Source organism: Lissotriton vulgaris, chromosome 12, assembly GCF_964263255.1.
Source record: "Lissotriton vulgaris chromosome 12, aLisVul1.2, whole genome shotgun sequence".
NCBI lineage: Eukaryota > Metazoa > Chordata > Amphibia > Caudata > Salamandridae > Lissotriton > Lissotriton vulgaris.
Genome location: NC_141700.1, coordinates 91,243,282 through 91,263,017, shown reverse-complemented (window position 1 = coordinate 91,263,017; position 19,736 = coordinate 91,243,282). Strand labels below are relative to the sequence as shown.

At 46.9% G+C, this 19,736-nt stretch overlaps 1 non-coding gene across 1 annotated transcript; it reads left to right on the top strand.

Moving 5' to 3' along the window:
- Positions 1 to 17,810: 17,810 nt before the first annotated feature.
- TRNAV-AAC (transfer RNA valine (anticodon AAC)) lies at positions 17,811 to 17,883 on the top strand. Its single transcript has one exon. It is a non-coding gene; the product is annotated as a tRNA-Val (tRNA).
- Positions 17,884 to 19,736: the final 1,853 nt, after the last annotated feature.

The following is a 19,736-nucleotide window of genomic DNA, read 5'->3' as shown; positions in this document are numbered from 1 at the left end:
CATCACCATGGTGGCTGACTGTATAGTCCCCTCTAAGCAACTTTTACCTGGAGCCACATACCAGGTAACAAACATTGATGGAATACAAACAAATCATCCCATGGCAGTAGTAAGTCTCAGCTGGGGAGGTGTCACTGGCCCAAAGAGAGTGGCAGTGTCACCAAACTTGCCTGTAGACTGTCTACTGGGTAATGATTTAGAAATCTCAGCCTGGGCTCAGGTTGAACATGAAATCCATTCTAGAATAGTAAACTCCAACGGAAAAGTTAGTGGGGCTGTACTGGCTATAGCCCCAACCCAAGATGTCCTTCCTGAAAAGGTTGGTAGGGCTGAGCAACTCTCTGCCCCATCTTTAACAGAAGCTCTTCCAAAACAGAATAGCAAAGCTGTTATGATAACAGCAGAAACCCAAACTGAGTCTCCTCCTGAAAAGGTTGGTGGGGCTGTGATGGCCACAGCCCAAACTCAAACAGATATGTGTGTTGTGAAGCCTGAAATGATGGATCACTCCACCCAAACTGAGAGCATGGAGGAGGAAGAGAAATCTCCCCTCACCAGACAGTAGGACAGGATCAGCCTCCTCAGGGAACTGATCTTACCCCTGATGAAGGAACTGCCCCAGAGGTTGTTAGGCCTGGCCTGACAGAGCCTCTGATGGCAGTGGACCCTTCTCAGGTGGGATCCAGTCTGGAGCAGGTAACCTGCCCCTCTCTACCTTGCCTTAGTTAGCCCAGGGCGGCAGAGGACAAGGACAGTGAGACCCAGAGGCCCCCCTGTCAAATAAAGCACCCCCATCAACAGATTTGGGGCACCAAAACTAGTAGCCCTAGTAAGGTGAAAACTTTAAAATCTCCTGAGGGAGCCCCCTTAAAGGTACTTAGGGACCTCCCACAGATGGATTCTGTTGGGCACAGCCAAACCTGGGACCCAAAGGGCCCAAACCTGAACTGTCCCTCCAGCAAGCCAAACAGAGGGACCCAGCCTCAAGCTTTAGGTAGCCAGAGGCTGACCCGAGAGCACAGTGCAACTCAGTTGAAGAAAGAAAGGCACACATGGTGGAAGATAATTGGAGGAAGCTGAGCCCCAAATTAGTAGAGCCTCACTTCAATACTCCATATCCAAACCAGCCTTTAACTTTGCTTAAACACACCCAAGGTAGTGATTCCCTATGGTGGAGACCCTCTAATACCCCAAGGGCAAGGGACTGCTTAGTGGACCATGAGACAGGGGGTACCCATGCTAGTGCAGGTACTTCCTTATATGGCCACTCAGGCAAAATAGGCTTACCTGGCCAAGGATAGCCTTATCTCCTTTCGTTTGAGGGGGGGGGGGGTGTAGGAAGGTGGCTACCTGACTATGGTTACCCCAGATTTTTTGTCTTGTGTTTAGCTGGTTTTCGACTTAGTTGGCCTGGTTCCCTGCTAATCAGGGCCCCAGGCTATCTGCTCTCTCTGTAAAATGGATTCCATGTACCCTAGGTGCATAACTAGATTGGCTTGGGTCACCTTATCAGCCCCTGTACAGAGCACTATAGGTGCCCAGGGCATAGGTGCATCCAAGGCCTACCAGGGGCTGCAGCATATCTTTTGCCACCCCTGGCTGGCTATCTAAAATTGACACAACTGGCTGATCACTCAGCAGGGGCAAGGTGGTGTAATCACCCCTTGCTTAGATATAGTATGCCTATATCTAAACTTATCTGGACACATATAAACCTGTGAGCCACTCCTATGGCAGGCCTTAACAATCCTGAAGGCAGAGTGCGTGGTTTAATGTGAGATGGTGCTCTAGCATGAGCTGAGCCTGTCTGCAGCTGTCGGGACCAATTCCCTTAGCTGTTCCGGGATAATGCCAAACCATATACTATTAAGTGCATTATAATCCTCGCGGTTATATGTCACCTTTGGTTTGGCTTTATCAAAACATGTCGTGTAAGGTGTCATACGAATTGGAATACTACCCCCTCGCCAGTCCTGGCGACGGGGGTAGCATTCCACCCCTCTAGAGGGGACGACATGTTACTTTTGCTAAAACGCGGTTGATTTTTAAAAGAGCCTCAGATCCACAAAATGGATGCTTCTGCCACAGACACATGTCTGACCTCCTGCTGCTGACCGAAACTCAGCAGAGGAGGCCTGGACAAAGGCTTTCCTGTCGCAGGGAGGTGTCACATCACCCCAGACAGGAGATAGTGGATTGTAGCAGGGAGGTTTGAAAGAAACCAGACAGTGCCTGGGGAGCACAAGGCTTCCCCTTGCATAATCCGGTCAAACCGGTTCTGGGGCACACCAGCCCCAGCTCCAGTGTGACCTGGACAATGGAAAGGGGGTGTAACCACCCTCCTTCCTGGTCCCACCCATAGGGAGGGACCTAGCAGGAGATCCAGCCCTCAGATTGGAATAAGAGTGGGAGCAGTGCCAATGCAACTCAGATCATCCTGAAATCAACTTTAAACTAAGAAGACGACTGGACTTCGACTTTCAGATGAATAGAAGACTGAAGAGCATCTCCCTTGTGGCCTAGGAGGGGCCACCCTGTGAACACAGGCACCACCCAGCACCTCACCATCTGCTTTGCCGCCGCCTCCCGCCGGAGCCCGAGTGCAGAGCCTGACAAGACCCAGCCTCCCAGACTTCTCACAGCCCGGTCCACAGTCCCTGCAAAGAAGGGACCCGTGGAGGCACAGAGCGACGTGGGACCGGACATCTTGGAAGACCCCCAAGACGCTGACTGCGCAGCACCCGAGGCACCCTCGACTCTGTGCTTTGGGGTTTAAGAAGCCCCACAACCGAGCAGCATTTGCACCAAAGATCAGCCCTCCAGCATCTCCACGATCTGCGTGGGGCCCTTTTGCTTTGTGCCACTCGACTCGCCATCCCGGCCACTTGCCACGTGGTCAGCGGCCAACTTGGTGACGAAACCTACAATTTACACTGTGGGTCTGGTTGCTCCAGACCTGCCCTCGCTCCTGTAGAAAGGAGTACCCGCTCTGACCTTGCTGGTCTGAGTAATAAGCCTTTTTTGCTTTCTGCGTGACTTGCATTAGCCAAGGCTTGTTTGCTTCAATCGAGTTGCCGACACCGCCATCAGCTAGAGCCTTTGTGGGACAGCTCGTGATCGACTCCTGGACGTCCTTGACCTCTTCGTGTCCACGTGGCTGCAGAGAGAAGCAACACCTCATCACCTGTTTGCACCCGACTTTGCCTGGTTCCAATCTGGTTCCACGGTGGTCACTGGTCAGTGACTTTGAACATTGTCCCCTCTGCTTTCAGGTCTTCACCACTTCAGATCCACCCTTGGATCACACCGGACACTTCTGCTTCCCATCGCCTGCAGCATCTTCAGCTCCAAGCACCAAGAGCCTGCGTGTCAAAACCCGACGCCACTTCGACCCTGTGCACCCACTTCCTGTGGGTGAGGTAACATTGCAACGCCGGTGTTCCTACACTGGTACACACCTCTAGGGTCTGTATCTTAAGTTTTGTTCCTCTAGGTTCAGCGGAAGTATCTTTAAACTAACTTTGTGTAACTTTTACGCACCAATAACATTGCATTGGTGCAAGCCGCACTTTACGTGCTGCACCCGAATCCCGCGGGCTTCTCCCGACTTCAGCATTGCTAGTCCTGACTGCTCCCAGCGATTCTCTAGGCCCTAGGCCTAACCACTGTTCGATTGGTATCTCTTATACCACTTTTTTAGTATATGGTTTGAGTGGCCACCCGCCCTCATCCATAATTGTGCAACTTTATATGTTATACTGTGCTTTTGATTTAACGCTTGTGCCCCTTTGCTCATAAAGAGTACTGGGGATTAATTTAGAAATAAACACATATATTTTTATAATATATACTTGTGTGGTGTCCTTTCATTTGATATTACAGGATTGTATGTGGTAAAACAGCTCGCTTAACACGACCTCTTAAGTTAAGCCTTTAAGGCTGCTTAGTCCATGCTACCCCTAGGGTAGCTTGTCTAACAAGGTTGACTTACAACCAGACACCATAAGGGATTGTTTGGACTGATACAAGGTGGTTCCAGAATTGGAAACACCACATATCAGGCCAACTTCTCACACCCCTAAAGCTCATTCCACTCGCAAAATAGGGGCTTCCTTTTTTTTTTTATTATTCTTAGGAAACACCCCCTTAGATGATATCTGCAAAGCAGCTGCATGGTATACACCACACACATTGACAAAACACTATTGTGTAGATGTGCAAGCAAAGCAACAAGCTAGTGTGGGCCAGGCTAAACTCAAAACACTATTTCAGACTACTGAAACAGATACTGGTGGTCACCGCTAAAGGGGCAGTACTGCTATGCAATCTATGCATAGTGTGTGATCTGCAGTTCATATGCCTCGAACGGAAAATGCTACTTACCAGTATGCATCTGTTCTTGCAAATTCAAACACTCCGACCCACCTCCCCGGCTACCTTTATCTGTTCCAGTATTATCTTAATTGGATACAACATACATGAACATCTTTCTGTTCTCACAAGACTCCTTCATTTCCCTTCTTTGTGAAAAAACAGTCTCAAGATGGAGTCGATGCCCATGTGCACAATTGTCCAAAGGAGGAGTCACCTATCTCGTGACTTCCAAAGACTTGTTACAATAATAAACTGCAAACATCCGGGCCCAACACCAGATGGTGTGAATCTGCAGCTCTACATGCCAATAACAGATGCATACTGGTAAGTAGCATTTTCCTTCTGCTGGAGACTTTATCTAACCTCAGATTCCTCACCAACATTCCAGCCTCTGCTTCTGTGAATTGGACTCTTTACATCTAAAAAGGTCCAAATTCTAGAGAGCTACATACTGATCAAGACCAATCTGCTGGTGGGCTGTGCATCTGGTGGCGCTGACAGCTTAGAAAGCAGCTGACATGTGCATGGTTAAGTGGCTCTTATATGCATTTCCTTGTGTCGCTTCAGGAGTAGAATGTGTGTGCAGTGTCTCACAATACCACCTATTGGCGAGATACTGCTTGGAAAATTCCAGATCCAATCTGATGCCTGTGAAATATTTTAATCGTGTTGAATCTGCAGATTGATAAAGTATCCACCAGACAGAGTGTGTAGGAAAGTGCCCCTTTTTTGCATGGTTACTCCCCACTTGGTGCATAATGTTCATGCTCTTTGACTAAGTGTGCTCTGGGTTCCTGCTAACCAGGTACCCAGGGCCTATGTTCTAAAACTGTACTGTTACAAACCCAAATTTGAAACTCTCTGGGCACATGTAAGTCCCTTGTAATAAGTATCTTAGGTACCAAGGGCACTGTGACCAGAGAAGGCCTCTAAGGGCAGCAGCACATATTGTGCCACCCATAGAGGCAGTGGCGGCTCGCCAAGGGAGTGCTGCGGGTGGTGGGGTAGGGCTGGGTAGGGGGGTAGTGGAGTCTGACATACGACAGACAGGAGTAAGGTAAGTAATTAAATAAAACAATTTACCTTGCGAGTGCTGCATCGCCAACTCGGCGATGCAGCGTGCGCAAGGTAAATTTATTTATTTTATTATCTACCATTACTCCTGTCTGTTGTATGTCGTACTCCACTGCCCCTCCCTGCCCTTCCCCTGCAGCACTCCCTCGGCGAGCTACCAGTGCTTAGAGGTCCTGTACGTACACACACACAGGCACAAGCACACACATACACACGCTCTTTTTCTCTCGCTCCCTTTTTCTCTTTTTTCTCTCTTTTTCTCTTTTTCTCTTTCTCTCTTTCTCTTTTTCTCTCTTCTCTCTTTCTCTCTCGCTCTTTTTCTCTCTCTCTTTTTGTTTTGGTGCATAGAAAAGTGAATAGTCGGCATGGCACACATTCCTGTGTGCCATGCCTACAGCCAATGTCTCTGCTGAAATGAAATGAAATGAAATGAAAATTGTATTTGTAAAGCGCATTCTACCCTAAGGCCTCGTAGCGCTTGTGGATTGCAGGAAGAGAGCAGAAAGATTTAAGAGAAATCGCAAAAAAGATAAGTCTAAAGGAGCTTGCGAAAGATCAAAATGTTCGGTTCGCTGCGCAGAGTAGCGGGCAGGGAGTTCCACAGGTTGGAGGCATTCAAGGAAAAAGATTGTCCGCTAAAGGTAAGTCACCACTCTAGCAGGGTGCACTATACCACTGGTGAGCCTTGTACCCCCTACAGTGTCTAAGTTTGTTCTTAGGCATTGTAAGTGCAGTAAAGGCATAAAGAGTATATAGTCTGGGAGTTTGTCATTATGAACTCCACAGCACCATAACGGCTTTATTGAAACCTGGGAAGTTTGTTACCAAACTTCTCAGCACATTAAACCCACACTGATGCCAGTGTGGGATTTAATGGAAAATGCACTCGGATATGCCCCCTGAAAAATGACCGAACTCTAGTGTCCTGACTGACTGGCTGCTCGCCTGCTGCCACCCCAGATATGTTTCTGGACCCCTGGGTTGAGAGTCTCCCACTCTTGGCTGTAATACGAAACAAAGCACATCCTGGGCAGAGTTGCTAAGCCTCCTTCCCCAGGATGGGCAGTGCCCACGAAGGGGAAGCTTTAAAGCTTGCCACTTTTGGGAGACGACCCAACCATTTGCTGCACCCAGCAACTGGCCCCCACGGGTTCTGACCCCCCCCCTCCCCCTTTGGGCAGGAGAATTGGTAGGAATACCAAGACAGGGGGAGAGGTGTACCCACCTTTGCCAACCCCACCCTTCGGTAGGAGAAGTAAGGTGAAGCACAACTCTCAATCCCCACCATCTGAAGATTGGGGGGGACCCAGCCAACCAAAGTGAGGCTTCATGCACCCCTCCTACAGGAGGGCGGCCTAATAGGGGGCGTACCCACCCCCAAGGAAGGGACCCATTGGTCCCAACCTGTACTTACCTGAAATGCCCGTAATTAAATCTAGTATTTATGGGCAGCCCTGAACCTTGCTTCCTCAGACAAGAGGAAGGACCGAAGAGCTGTGCCAAAGGAAGAGGAGAACACCAACTGACTTGGCCCCAGCCCTACCGGCCTGTTCCAACCTTGACCTTCTCTAGCGGCATCAGTGTACCACGTGTGATGGTAACACCGAGGTGCCCAAGGTAGATGGGTTATTGAAAAGACAGAATCCCGTATATCAAGGTTTAGGAGGTCTCCCTCAAAGGGGTGAACTGGCTGTACCATCTGAAGGATTTTCATGTCAGACATCCCTGATCTCATGGAATGTGGCGGGCTTGGGGTCAAGACTAAAATCGCAGCCCTGGGTAGAATTAATTGACCGCTTTGACATTTGTTTGTTTCAAGAGGTTTGGGCGGTTGAACCAATGTTTAGAGTGGGTTATTTGAATTACGAAGAAGAAATAGCTTTATTCGATTTTTAGTTATAAAATCATAAAAGCACATTGCAATATATATTCACCATTACATTTCAATTCATATCACAGTAAATAACATTATAGCATAAAATCTTTAAAAGAGGTCAGGTACCAAATCGATAGTATATCAGGTCAGTCTAAATGTTGATGCCCCTCACCCCGGAGCCGTTTCAGCCCAACCAAGAGTTACTCTCTTCATTAATCTTGTATGGGGGTGGGATGATTGTCTGGGATAAAAGTCGGATAGTCCCCAGGTGTGTATAGATCCATCTCCTATCTGTGGTTTCCAAGTCTGTAGGTATGGGACAACATTGCTATTTATAAACTTAATCCGCACCAAATCGCCAGATCTCTTTTCGAAGCGGACCTAACCATCCCACTCTTCTAACACATTGTATTCTACCGTCGATATCAGGGGGCAGGGGTCTATTCTTGGTTAACCAAAACAGTGCCTTATTTCTTAGCTCCTGTTGATTTTCAGTTTTTCCATTTGTGAGCTCAGGCACACCAGAGAGGACACACACAAACGGGGCGGCCTCCGGGGGTAAATGGATGTGATTTGATTTTCGTGGCATGTTCCCTGTATTGGGAAGTTGCCCTTTGGGCGGTATGGTTACTTTCTTCAGCCCTGTTTCAAGGGAACAACTATGTGTTGTTATTAGTTTGGCGGGAACTTTCTCGATGGGTGGCGTTAGCTTACCTGGGACTGCCTGTCGGTGTTGATGGATATTATTTAGGGGAGTTATTAAAGGCGTTACAGTGTCGCGTGACGGCTGTACATAATTAGCACCTGCCATACTTTTTAGGAGTAGCAAATTTGTCTTGGTCATTTCCTCTATTGCCACGATCCTATCCTCAAGATTGTTCATTTTTTCTATTAAAGGGTGTATCGCAGAGTTAATCATTGTTTGTAGCTGGGCCAACAGGGTTGGTGAGGTTGGGGGTGCAGACAATTTTTTCTGCTTTGCTTGGGTGCCTGTGTATTTATCCACTGGTCGTTTTCTTTTACCAGAGAGGTCCAGGAGAGGCATTATGGGGTTCGTGTTACCTGTTTCAGGTGGACAGAAAGAAGTTCCCAGGAGGTTTCCATAGGGTGGGGATAATGTACTGGACTGGGGGCTTGTGGTGACTGTAGGACAGAAGGATGCATTAATGTGCTCTGATGTAGACTTAACAGCAGCATAGTTGGATTTGCAAAGACTATTAAGTTCCTCCAGAAATGATAGGTTTGGTCCTACGGCGGCTGACTGTGGGGGAGTGAAAACACTATTGGAACAGTCAGTAGACAGTCGTTCTCGTTCTGTTCTTACAAGTTGTTGGGCAGTAGGTGGTGTTATCTTGTTTAAGTAGTGGACCATCGACCCCTTAGCCATGTCCCTTGTCAAAGTAGGAAGTTTCCGGCCTCCCTTAAAAGACATGGCGTAAGTAGCAACAGGCACCTACAGAGAATGGGAATGCCTTCAGACAAGTTCTTTTACCTATTTCAGTAGCGGAAATAGTGATGTCACAGTAAGAAAGTTAAGAATAATGTGTGTAGACTATACCTCCTTTAGCAGAAGTTACAAGGGGGGTGGCCCGTCCCGTCCTAATCGGGCCACTGAGGGCCACAGAGGGCCCGCCCTTTGCCCGGGCTTAGCCCGGCGTCCCAGGAAGCGGAGCGTAGCTCTCCCTTAAGGCGCCTCCTGGCGCTTCCCTGTTGCGTGTAGGAGCAGCGCCGCCGCTAGGGCCGCCGGGATATGTAGTCCCGGAGCGGCGGCGCTGTAGGCTGGCCAAGTGGACTCCTGGCGGTGGCGGCACGAGTGAGGGCTTGCTCTCCTCCCCCCTCCTTGGTGCCGGTAAGCTTTTTGTTCCCCCTCGCTCCGCCGAGCGTAGCTCTCCCTTAAGGCGCCTCCTGGCGCTTCCCTGTTGCGTGTAGGAGCAGCGCCGCCGCTAGGGCCGCCGGGATATGTAGTCCCGGAGCGGCGGCGCTGTAGGCTGGTCAAGTGGACTCCTGGCGGTGGCGGCACGAGTGAGGGCTTGCTCTCCTCCCCCCTCCATGGTGCCGGTAAGCTTTTCGTTCCCCCTCGCTCCGCCGAGCGTAGCTCTCCCTTAAGGCGCCTCCTGGCGCTTCCCTGTTGCGTGTAGGAGCAGCGCCGCCGCTAGGGCCGCCGGGATATGTAGTCCAGGAGTGGCGGCGCTGTAGGCTGGTCAAGTGGACTCCTGGCGGTGGCGGCACGAGTGAGGGCTTGCTCTCCTCCCCCCTCCTTGGTGCCGGTAAGCTTTTCGTTCCCCCTCGCTCCGCCGAGCGTAGCTCTCCCTTAAGGCGCCTCCTGGTGCTTCCCTGTTGCGTGTAGGAGCAGCGCCGCCGGGATATGTAGTCCCGGAGCGGCGGCGCTGTAGGCTGGTCAAGTGGACTCCTGGCGGTGGCGGCACGAGTGAGGGCTTGCTCTCCTTCCCCCCCTCCTTGGTGCCGGTAAGCTTTTCGTTCCCCCCCCGCTCCGCCGAGCGTAGCTCTCCCTTAAGGCGCCTCCTGGCGCTTCCCTGTTCGTGTATTTGAATTACTTTGTTCCAGCTGTTAAAAAAGGCCCGGGGCGTCCTATGGGGGGGGGACTAGTGATATGGGTTAGGCAGTCCCTGAAATGTTATACACAGTTACTCCCAGTTGTAAATAATGATATTCTTGGAGTTAGGTTTAGATTCCATGCTAATTTAGAAATTGATATCTACAATGTCTGCTAGGGGCCTTCAAGGTGGCAAGAAATCTGATGTTGTATCTGAGCTGGATATATTAGTTCAGGCTACCCCTCCTAACACCCTGACAATGATCGGTGCGGACTTTAACACCACTTTTGAACCCTTTGGGTTGGATGATGCGCACTTAACAGAGGATGAGGACGCTAGGTGGGGAGTTCCTCAGCTTGGTACTAAACCCATAAGGAAGTGGACTGAGGCCGCAATTCAGTTAAAGTGCCTCTGTTTGGGAAACCAGCTGAGGGCGGCCAACGGACGCACATTGTCAGACAGAATGGGAAAGGAAACTTTGGATAATGGTGTTAGGGCAAGCAACATTGACTATTTATTGATCCCCCTTGGCTTGTGGTCTACCCTTCAGGACATGGAGGTGATGACCCGTATTGAAAGTGACCACAATCCCTTGACTGCATTGTTTAACCTGGGTTTACAGGAAGGGGTTGAGGCTCATGGGGGTCTCTCTCCTCGAGCTTTAGTTTTGGCAAATGATGAGCAACACCTTAAATGGTGTCAAGTTGTTGAGCATCAGGAAATTATTGGCAAAATTGAGGGAGATTTGGAAGGGGCACTAGAGGCTCTGGAGGAAGCTCCACCCGGAAGGGGTTCCCCTTCAATCTACTCTTAGAAGCTCATATCGGGTTTTTTACTAAACTTAAAACCTATTTTTGTAAACCGAGCTCAGGTAAAAGAAGAATTTTGACAAAGGAAGTGGAGAGCTGGTACGATGGTTTGTGCCGCCAAGCTAGGGGAGAGTTGGGACAAGCCCTAAAAACTAAAGACATGGGCACAATAAGGTTGGCCCGTGTGAATTATAGGCTTAAGCAACACATAGCCAAAAGGGACTGGAAGGAGGCCAAGTGGCAGGATCTCAAAGTGGCATGTAGTGCAAAGAACCCCAAACTCTTTTGGGAAATTTTTAAATGGGACAGAGGAGGGAATCGTGAGAGCCCCCAAAATAATGTTGATCAAAACGCCTGGGTTGCTTTTTTTAAGCCCCAATACGCTAGTCGGGCGACGGGGAACAGTGCGGGAGCATTTGATTATACATTCTATAAGGAGGCTGTCTTCACTGTGGGTGATGTGGATAGGGCATTCGACCTTGTCACAGAGGGACGGGCTACCGGCTTGGATTGTGTCCTCGCAGATCTATTTCTAAATAATAGAGGATGATGGCAGACCTATATTTTATATGTGGTGAACGCAATAGCCCAAGGGATGGAAGTCCCTAAATCATGGAAAGGGGCTGAAATAGTGCCGGTCTATAAAAAAGGGGATAAGTCACTTGCGAATAACTACAGGCCAATTAGCTTGATTGACTGCATGCAAAAATCATGGGGCAACTGGTTCTGGGCCGAATCCAGAACTGGATGGATAATGATAACATATTAAGTCACCTCCAGGCTGGTTTTCGCCCAAAAACAGGTACCATAGACCAGGTTTTACGCTTCATTATTTTATATTGGAGCACCGTGGTCTTGGAAAATGGCTCCCTGTACGCAGTCTTTGTAGATTTAAGGGCGGCTTTCGACTTGGTCCCACGCCACACATTGTGGGAAGTCCTAGCGGAGCAGGGGATGGCCCCAGAATTGCTGAGTTTGGTCGTCCGTCTGCATGAGGGCACGTTCACTAGGGTTCGGTGGGGTTGCCAGGGAGAGGTTACAGAGCCATTCCCGGTGGAGCGGGGAGTGAGGCAAGGCTGCGTTATGGCGCCGACCTTGTTCTCGCTCTTTGTGAATGGGGTGGCGGATTACCTCTCCCTGGTCCCGACCGACGCCCCTGCGATGTCTGGTGAGCGGGTCCCGATCCTCATGTTTGCGGATGACACTCATCATTTCCAAAACACCTAGTGGGCTCCAGAACGCGCTGAAGCGTTTTGAAGATTTCTGCCTCGATAGGGGCCTAGAAATAAATACTGAAAAAACGAAATTTATGGTTCTTACTGCCCGCAAGATGCAGGGGTCTGCCAGACCATTCAGAGGGAAGATGTATATGAATGGGTCCCCGCTGGAGCGGGTGGATGCATTCACCTACCTGGGGGTTACCCTCCAGAGTGATCTGGGATGGTCAAGCCAACTGGACATTGCAGTGCTTAAACATCGTCAGCAGGCAGGCACTCTTCTGAAAAAATTCTCCTCATCACTAACAAAGCCCATTAGCCCCTTAATGGAAGTTTACGGGTTGAAGGTGCTATGTTCGGCCCTTTACGGAGCCGAACTTTGGGGATTTGAGGACTTAAGAAAGTTGACGCTGGCAGAAAACTTATTTTTGCGCAAAGCAACTAGTGTTCCCATAAGTACCCCGCTAATTCCACTAATGTGGGATCTTGGAAAAAAGGAGGTGCAAGATCAAGCATTCTTAAGGCCATTATTGTATTGGCGCCGCCTGTGGACTACGGAAGAATTACAGCATTACGCTCTGGGTCTGAGGGAGATAATGGTTAAGGATTCTTGCCATAAAATTCATTGGCTGAGGGCCATCCGGTCTCTACTCCTTCAATTGGGTATGAGGGAGCTATGGGATTACCCGGAAAATGCCTTATTTCCCTCTAAAAAAAATTAAAAGAAAAGTATTGGGAGATGGTGATTACAGACATGAGGGTAAAGGGATTCTCCTCGCACTTAACAGAACGGTTCTTGGAAATTAAGGATCGACCAAAGCTGGAATTATACTGGGACATTATTGGGAAACAGTTGGACCGTAAGCTCTATTTCCAACTTAGAGTAGGTTCCCTCCCAGTAAAGTCTTTTACAGCTAAATGGGCAGGGGAAAACGGTAATGATAGATGCCCTAAGTGTGGGGAGGAGCAAGAGTCACTAAGCCATTTCCTATTCTTCTGTCCTTTGTATACTGCCCCTAGATCCTTGGGGATCAAGCCTGTATGCAAACTATTAGGTATACAAAGACACTGGGAGGCTTTAAGAATTTTATGTACAGACCCGACACCCCTAATTGCTCTGGCTGTGGCCAAATTTCTGAAATGGGCTTCGGTAATTCGCAGAAAACATATAGCGGTAGGCATGTGACTTTTAAGCTGTCTATACCCATAAATATAGGGGGCTATTGATATGAGATTTTTGTTTAATACTCCTCTGTCCCCAAATGTATTTTATCAGATTGTTTTTAGGATTCATGAATTAATGTAAAATGATATTCGGCATTAGTCTATTGTAGTTTAATATCCTTTTAATATTTATTGTATGTTTTCATGGATTTTTTTAATCAAAACTGTGATTTTTATGTACACTTTTATGACCTAAATCGTTGAATAAAGTTTATAAAAAAAATAAAAAAGAGTGGTCCACTGAGTTGGGTAACAACAAACATCTGTTATTTCAGTTCCAAGATACCCTTCAGGGTAACACATGTTTTGCAAATCCACATATCATGGTAAGATTTGTAGATAGACCCTTCAATTAATTCCGGTGGGACTTCCACACGATCTTGACCCGTGCACTATGGCCTATGACCCGAACAGCAGCCGCAGTGGTCCCAGTGGCAGCAGTCGGCCAGCCCTTAGATACTTGACTCCTCTATTCCCGAGATTGATGGGGTTTTGTGGGAGTCAGATGGCAGGGGCTGCCTTCATACAAGAGTCTGCAGATGCTCAGGTGGAAGGGAAGTTCTTTATTTCATGTTAGGCCGCTTAAAATAAGGCAACCGCATATTAGTCGTGTTTGGGCGCCATCCTTCTGTATCCTCGCTTCCACTCACCAGCTCAGACGTACAGGGCATGGGGGCACACAGGATACCACACACAATCCTTTTTTACATACAAGAAAACAAAGAAATGCCATTTCCTTGCATATAAAATACAGGGACAATTATTCACAATCACCCAATCCTTAAGACTAGCTTACACATTTATCCAAAAAACTGGTTAAATTCTTGAACGACCTGTTCAATAATCTAACACCCATTCAAACACACAAGACTATAGAGTCACAAAAACTCAGCGATGGGTCAAGACATGAGGCTCCCCACACCTGGTTTCAATCAAAGTAGGTAAACAACAAATAGGGTATGACTACCATTGCACAAGTGTCCCAGATGGTGGCATTGACACCATACAACATTTGTGGACACAAGACATGTAGTGACGAGGGGCCCAGGCACTCAACTGGCAGGGCACAGAACTCGCCAGCTTCATTCAACAACAGGTGTCTCATCACCCCGAAGTAACACATTCAAGACACAAACAAAACAAAAACAGAAAATGTAAGGATACATCACCTTAACTCAAATCTCCCTTCACCTAACTCCAAAACAAAACCTGTTCTCACAACAACACTTATAGACTAAGTCCCCAGAATTCCACATCACACTGTTAAACCCCACAGGTGATATTGACACAACAAACGCTCACACTTTCTTCGTAACCCACAAGCAACACGACCCCAGAAGGACACACATTCCACCACAAACACACACAAAAATTCAACCCAGCACCACCGAATATCCCGTATTATTTGCTGGCCAGACCAACATGGTGAAAAGCCAGGCTGAAGAAAGCATCTAGTGCCACGCCTTTTGGAAACGGCCTCATGAAAGGTCATTGTGTCTCCCTGACACAATGATGACAGAGCCTCCTCCAAAGAATCATACTGGAAAATTATTAACAAAGCACAACAATCAAACACTACAGCAATCCAGCAATACAACCCTTGACTCCACATAAAGAAGAACTCACCTACAACACTCTAGAGCTACATCAAACACTACCATTCAAACACAACACTGGCTCCCATTTCACTCAAACAGCACACAACCCCCCCCCCCCACACACAAAACAATCTCAAACTTACTCTACCTGTAATACCACATACTTGTCAAAATCTACTCATTTGTACAGGATAACGATGGGTCTGAATGCACACTCAGCCAAAACCTGGCTATTGGCCCCAAGATCATGGGATACTACAGTCCCTGACATGTTCACTCCATGAGTTAATTCTACATGCAACCTCGCAATACATGGCACTTTTGTTCTTCCACAGCACACCCATTGCATTACTCATTCGGGATGCTCTCTTCCTCAATTTAGCACACGATGGGCTTCCCCCCCCCCCCCCCCCCCCCCCACACAAAGAAAATGTGTCATGATATGATACAAAACTTCTCTAACTTACCAAGTTACCTCTTACAACATGGTACAGCACTTGCTGAACTTTGCATACCATGGGGGTAATCGCTGCATACAACCTCATGAGAGTTCAGCTGTTTCCCCGTTCCCACTAATACACACACAAGTGTACTACACTTTTATCTCTTGCTACAGGGCACTACTCTTCCCAACATTCGCAATCCTTGGATCATGCTCACCAGCACACAGATGAGCACTGGTGTGTGTATTTTAATCCAATCCTCGTCGCCAAAGTTTGAAAGTTGCCTAGTTCCTGTCAGGCCTCCATCTTCCCTCTAATTTTCTGCGAGCTTCCACTGTAGACCACATACAAACATTCAATTGCATCATTCATTCTGTGCATTCCAGGCACCTAGTCAGACATACTGTAAATGTGGACAGGGTTACTACCTCTGGCCTGCCAGTAGACCCCGCCTCAGTCATGTCTCCAGGAGGCAGGATGCTGTAGACATGGGATGGGGTCATTCTTGCTCCTTGTCTTCCAGGCCCCAGGCTAGCATTGCTTATGCTACCAGTTGCGGAAATCCTCAGCGTTGTGCCTGCAAGGACTTGTGGTGGGCTGATAGAGGACTCAAGCTAGTTCTGTTGGATTGCAGACCTAGGGAAGAAACCGCACTAGTGTGCGACCACCTTAGAGTATAGCCCAGCAATGGCCCTCTTCAGTCTTAGGTTTTGATGCAAAGCCAGGTTAGGCCTCTATTGTTGATCTACATACATTTATTTGTTTGTTTATTTTAAAAGTTTTATATAGAGCTAGCTTGACCCGTGGGTATCAGCGCGCTTTACATATACACCAAAAAAGCAAACAAAAACTAGGAATGCTTGATAATACAACTCTAAATTTTGCGTCAAAACCTAGAGGTCCTCCCCACGTATTCCTCCTAGGCAAGCTTTAGTAGGGGGTCAACTCTCTATGATGCATTGCGGTTTTAGAGCGGTGCAAGAATCCAGTCCAAACACTAAGAATCTTTGGGCCGGATGTGAAAAATGTCCATATAAAAAAAGGGGTTGCAAATTGCGTGCCAACTTTTTGCGAATGGATGAAAGTTTTGGGAAGTCAGCTATACACTAAGAGGTTGGGTAACAAAATTCCAAATCTTAGTACTACATAGTCCACAACTCACTAATATTGGATGCCATCACACCGATTACGCATGCTGTGGTTAGCATGTGTGTGATAGTTATAGACGCGTCAGTTTGCTCTGCCTTGTCTGAAGAAAACTTGTATATGGTCACTTTATTTATTGTAACAGCTATTGTTCCATTTTCCCTCATTTCGACCCCTATTCTTATTGTTGCCTCCCCGCTACCTTTTGCCTCAATCTCCCTCCCATGTAGGACAAATGCTATAGCTTTGGAATGCTGATGACTTGTTTATTCTATTACTGATGCCAAACTCAATAGAAGCCCACATTAAATAAAGTACCCTGCTTCCACGCGTACCTGCTCTAAGAACATTTTACTACACAAACCTTTAGTTCCGCATTTTCTTAACCTGTGGTCTCTGGGGCCCCAAGGGGTCCATGACTTCTAGTCTGGGAGTGCATGACTTGTTCGAATATCAAATAACATTAACAGATTAATAAGAGGTGTATAAATAAAGGAACAACATGTTATATTGAACTTTTGAATATGTTCTGTAAATGTGACTAAAAGACTACAAATTAACTTGTTATCCTTGGGTTTATTTGTGGAAGCAGTACAAGTGCATCAAACAGAATTTAGCATGGACGATGGGCGGCCTCAATTTAATTTAGAAAAGCTAATCTATTCCCATTAGAATTTAGATTTTTTGCATGTTTTTTAATTTAATATTTAATAAGTTTGGTATTCGTTTAATGATTGCATGTTTATGTATGTCTTTGTATTGTTTTTGCGGTTACACATCAATTTTGTTTAGAACGTGGTCCGCGGACTCCAATAAATCATTAGTGGGGGTCTCAAGATTCCAATAAAGGCTCAGTGGGGGCCCCCAGATTCCAGTAATGACTCAGTGGGCCCCCCCAGAATCCAATGATGATTCATTGGGGTCCCCGGATAAACAGCCAGAATGAGGGGGGGGAGGTGGCGTGTGAGAGGGAGAGTGTGTCTGTGTTTTTTGTTTTGTTTCCTCTGAAATAGAGAGATCTTCGCCACAAATCTGATTGGAATTGAATTGATTCGCACCCCGTATTGTCGGGTGACGGTAAGCGAGAACATACGGACAGAAGCGAGAAGGAAGGGGAAATACTTTATAAATAAATAAATGCTAATGTAAACGGAGAAAGAAAAAAGAAGGAAGAAATAGATGTAAGAACTAGAGATGAAAGGAATGTGGGTGGGAGGAAAGAGGAAATGAGTCGCCGATGTAAAGGTTGTTGATTGCACTGGTATGTCTATGACGGAAAGTCGGTACTTCCGTGGGCAATTTGTTCGGGTTGGTGATTGTATCATTAATAAGAAAATTACCAGCATCGTGCTGTGTTTAATGCACTGGATGTTTAAGTACACACTACTCTTTTTCCTGTATAAGAATTGATACAACTATGCATTCTCGTACACGAACACAGGGGGCAACAGAGACATTGTCAAGTAGCCTACAGAGAACACCACGCACATGGCAGTTTCCGTAGTGTAGTGGTTATCACGTTCGCCTAACACGCGAAAGGTCCCCGGTTCGAGACCGGGCGGAAACATCATTTTTTTTTTTTACTTTAAAATTTGTGATTGAAAGTTTTATTTTGTCAATGGATCCCTCCGTCATTTAAAGCTTCATTTTCACAACGAGCCCCACTGTGAGCCGCCATGATATATTTTTCAATGACATGTTGTGTCTATTTTACTCTGATTTTAAAACGCTATGTATTCATCGTCTGATATGTGAATATTGATTTAAATTCTTCCATAAACTTTGTTGCAGGCAGAGGGCTGCTGTTAGAGCATACCATTGTTGAATTGCTATTCGAGACCAACTTTTCATGCAAGGATAATTTGAAAGGATGGGGGCGCTGTAAAAGCATGGAAGTGAAATGAAACGATGAATAAGTGTATAAAGATTGATTTTTTTTAAACCACAGGAGCGTATGAATCTTGCTAATGGAGTGTTATTCACATACTTTATCCATTTCATAGGTCGGTCTCCTGGAACCGCTTCTCACTGCACAATAGTTTTTGTTTTTGGGGGGTGTAAAATAACCTCATACCTAATACATAACGGTCGAAGGGCTTCTGGTCAGGGTACTTAATCCCCGGGGCTGTTAAATTAGCATTCACATATTGTATACCTGGCAATTTGAAGAACGATCTCGCCGTGTGAGGAGGGGGCGGGGTCTTAAGTGCAGAGAAGTACCCAGGAGCAACTTTTGAACGCCACCAGCCCCAAACCCACTCCTCCTAAAAATAACAAGCAGTGGCATAGCCAATAAGTCTCGTTTTTGGGTACTTGTAAGTTTTATTTTATTTTTATTTAATGCGATTTTATCTAGCGTGAACTTTACCCGAAGGTTTCAGAGCGCTATACATAAGAACCAGTTTCAATACATAAGGATTTAGGATTACGTGCGTTACATAAAAGATACAAGCAGAAAAAATTGCAAATGTACAAGTTGTAAAGTCACACAAGGGAGAGAGTCACTCAAGGAAGCAATACAAATGGATAAACTCTAAGCGTTACATAGGAATAGTTGAGAGTACAATGGTCTACAGCATATACTAGTGATTAGAGTTATCTCTATATACATATATATATATATATATACAAATAGTAGAATTGGGTGGGAGAAGGGAGGGTGGGAGGGATACTGGGGTATGGAAAAAAGGCAAATCAGAAAAATTTGTGGATCGTCAAGGGGGAAACGAGGGAGAAGGGTAAAGGCTGAGGGAACGGACAAGATGGTGGGCCAGGGTCAGGAGAAAGAAGCGGCCGAGAGCAGCGGCAAAATGGCAGCCAGGACAAAAGAAAAACAAGTAAAGAAGTCCATGAATAAAGGAGCAGAGCAGAGGGGGGCCGATACAGGAGCAAGGAGGGAAAGGGATTGGGGGACCGTTCAGTTGAGGCTGGAGGCACATCGCTCAGACACATTGGTCCATGGATCCAGAACACATCGGGAATAGGGTGCGCTACACATGTTGATGCACTATGATGATGAAGCAGGCAGCATTCCACAGGCACAATAATGCATGTATCCAGAGCGCATGGCCCATAGCTAGATAGGGTGGCCAGCACATGTTTGAGCACCTTTATGAAGGAGGAGGTAGCCTCCCACTGACTCATCTGTGCATGTATCCAGAACACATTGGGACTGATTCACAAGACAAAAATCACAATTTTGTGTAAGCTTACACTTACTGTAGTAACTTTACTGCTTTTTGGTATTCACAAACTGCGAGTGTTATTTATCATGAGTAATTTTACCAGTAGTAAATTACACTCGCAGGGCCTCTTTCACAAAGGTAAATCTACACTTTTGTGTAAGTTTACTATTTTTTTGTTATGATCAAACTCCGACTTAATAGTAGGTTTACGACTGTAACACAGTACTGGGCACAC